We start from the raw sequence: 3,283 nt of genomic DNA, 5'->3' as shown, positions 1-3,283 counted from the left end.
TCATTCTGCCGTGTAATTAAAGCACAGTCATCCCAAACTGCGCTGTCTGCATTCTCTGCTCCTGTGCCCGCCTCAGACGTTGCTAATCCATCACAGCAGTTTTTCCCTCTGAGCTCAGATGTGGCCCTGAAATGCTTTTCAAAACAGAACCCCAAGCCACAAGATAGCTTTGAGATGAAAATTACTTGCTAACCCAAGATCATGTTACTATTTTTCCAACAAATTAGTGTCTTTTATTAAATTGGAAGCTAGTGGAAAGCTAGTATCACATTTTTGTCTTGAAACCCCAGAACCCATGGTGTTTTGCAGAGTAGGTATCCAACAAGGAATATTCTTTGAACGAATAAACATGATTCAATGAGCAGAACAATGAGCAAGACAGCATTCTTTAGTGCAATAGTCCCAACCTTTCAGAGTAACCAAGGAATTATTATAAATGGCTCACAAATCTATATGGCACTAAAACTGCAAACCAAAAACATGTTTTACATATACGTACTGATATTTTTCAAATGTATCTATATGTTGTTGACTTAATAAAATAACAACTGTTTTAAGCATTCTTGAGTTTTCAGGTTTCAGAGAGACAGTAAGGTGCATATGTTGGATATGATAGAATATGCAGTGCCGGGTATTTCCATTAGCCCTCCAGATCCACTTGCCACCCTCACTACCCTTTTTGGTGCCCTAGGTGGCTGCCTTATGGTCTGCATCTATGAGCTCCCTTGCCTCTGACTTAAAGCAGGGTGGGACCAAAGAGAGGCAATAGTAGATCTAGAGGGAGGGTCACAAGCAAGGTTGGGATTTCCAGGCTCCTTTGCTATTTTGCTCCAGGTTCGATCCTTCTGTATGGCTCCTGGCTGCAACCTCTGCTGTGCTGCTCTCCCCGCATTCAGGTACCCACCACCCATACCTGGTGCATCAGGTCACTACTCCTCCTGCCCGCCTGCACCATTCCCCACTGGCTCCTTCCCTGCAATCACACCTTTATATAGTCCCTTTGATAAACTTTCTTCCTTCACCTGGGCCAAGTGCTGCATCTCTTTCTGCCAAAACCCTGATTGGTAACGCATCCCGCTGCCCTGGGATCTTGGGTAGTGTCCTTCACACTTTGAGGGACCAATACTAACAATAAATAGCCTCATGTCAGTTCAGGTGTTTTTTCACTGAATAAGTTCAGATCTGAACAGGTTTTGCAATCAAAAGGGTTATGAAAAAGCTTTCAGATTTAAGAGTTTTTGAATTTCAGAAGTATAGATATGAGATTGCAGACCTGATAGAATTTGTTAACATTTTTGGATTCCAAACAGTTCTGGGAATGACCATGCTAGGAGGATGACAGCACAAAGCTGTGACAGCTGGCCAGGCAGTGGAGCAAGTGGGAGCCCTGGGAAAGATAAACTTGCCTGACAGTGGACAGTGCACAGAAATAGCATTTTCAGTTTATTTGGAGTAGGACAAAGACAGAGGGAACATTCTAGTTTCCTGTGCTGTCCTGCTCTGAAGCGCCCAGCACTGGACTGAGAATCGGGAGACCTGGGTGTCGGCACCAACTCTGCCACTGACAACAGGACACTCCTAGCAAGTAGCTGAGCTACAGACCCATTTCTTCACATGTAAAAGAAATAAAACAGCCCATGTGTTGTGAGCACTTGCCATGTGCCTGGTTCTGTTCTAGACATGAACACATGAGGTGCTCATAGCAGCCTTCTGAGGTGAGACAAGTGTCACCGTTAGCAGCACCAGGTGGCAGTTGAAGAAAGTGGCTGTGGTGACTTTCCCAAGGCCACCCAGGCTAGGACGGGTAAAGCTGGGATTCAAGCCCAAGGACTCTGGCTCCTGAACCTAGGCTGTTCAGTGTTATATTTCTGTTTTATGAAAGGTTTGCCGAGATTCAAAATACATTTCTCCTTACATAATGTAATCAAACAGATTTGATTTATGTTTCTTTGTGGTAGCTTTTCATAAACCTTCTTACCATATGGGAGGATAAATATCACTAGCATATAATAATGATGATGAAAATAATAATAAAGAAGGAATTACATGTATTTCCATGCACAACACTAAAGTAGTTCAAAATTACTTGTTTCTTAATATATACGTATATGTGTATATAATTATTTTCATTAACTGCTCTAGAATATGTTCAAGGCTAATTCAGTATTTCATTTGCCTTGTAGATTTGTCAATGGATACACAAAAATAAGGCATTAGAGAGTAGTAAAGTACGTGAACCACAGATGCATGAAGACTGCACTTTCTAAATAAACAGAGAGCATGACAGTTGAGTTTGAGTATGCATTATGAATTACTGCTTACTGGCTGTGTCACCTTAATTTCTCTGTTTCAATTTTCTAATTTGAAAAATGGGAACCAATAATATCTCCTCAAAGAGTTGATGGAAAGATAAAATGAGATCACATCTGCAAGGCACCTGTCACAGTGCTAAGCATATCATAGATGTCACCAGTTGTTTGTTCCCTTCCCCCTTTTTTCACTGTCCCTGTTACTTGGCCTCTATCTCAGCCTTTCTGGAAGCATCATTTGAGTTCAACCCTCAAAAGTAAACAACCTCCTTCTCCATTCATTCTAGAATTTGGAAAAAAAAAAAAAAAAACAACAACAGTAAAACAACCTGGACTTAGGGATTCCATAGGTGGTTCACAGTCTTTACTGAGGAATGAGCCAGACTCAGTTCACATAATGAAACCTCCCTGGGGATGCCTTGCAAATTTGTCCCCAAGTGCCACCAGCTGTGAGGATTATGAAGTGTGAAGATATTCCAGCATGTCCAGCCCTACCAGGAAAGGCAAGAAAACAGGACATTTATGCAAAACCTTACTATGGACAAAAAAAAAAAAAAAGTGCCTCTTGTGGCCTTGGCTTCTTATCTGGCAAACCTGCTGCAGGGATAATCATTTAATGCCAGAACAGGAAAACAGCTGCAGCTGCGGGAGTCTTCGCCACTGACTGGCATTCTCTTAGCAAGAGGTTTGAAGTGACATAAGTCACTGGTCCTATCTTTCAGGAAATGAAGGCACAGTTCTTACCTACATGCTAATTCTGCTAAACATGCATGGGAACATGCTAATTCTGCTAAAAGTCCACCTTATATACATTCACCACTGCCCCAAAATCCTCTAGAAAGATTGGGTAAAATTAGGAGGAATTAATACAAAATGGCATTGATATTAAGAGGAAATATCTTTTTAAAATTAAAAAGAAAATTTTCTATGGCCCTCCATTTGTCCCTTGAAGAGGAAATATCTTAATGAGAAAA

This window comes from Microcebus murinus, chromosome 17 (assembly GCF_040939455.1).
Source record: "Microcebus murinus isolate Inina chromosome 17, M.murinus_Inina_mat1.0, whole genome shotgun sequence".
Classification (NCBI taxonomy): Eukaryota; Metazoa; Chordata; class Mammalia; order Primates; family Cheirogaleidae; genus Microcebus; species Microcebus murinus.
This window is presented reverse-complemented; position numbering follows the sequence as displayed.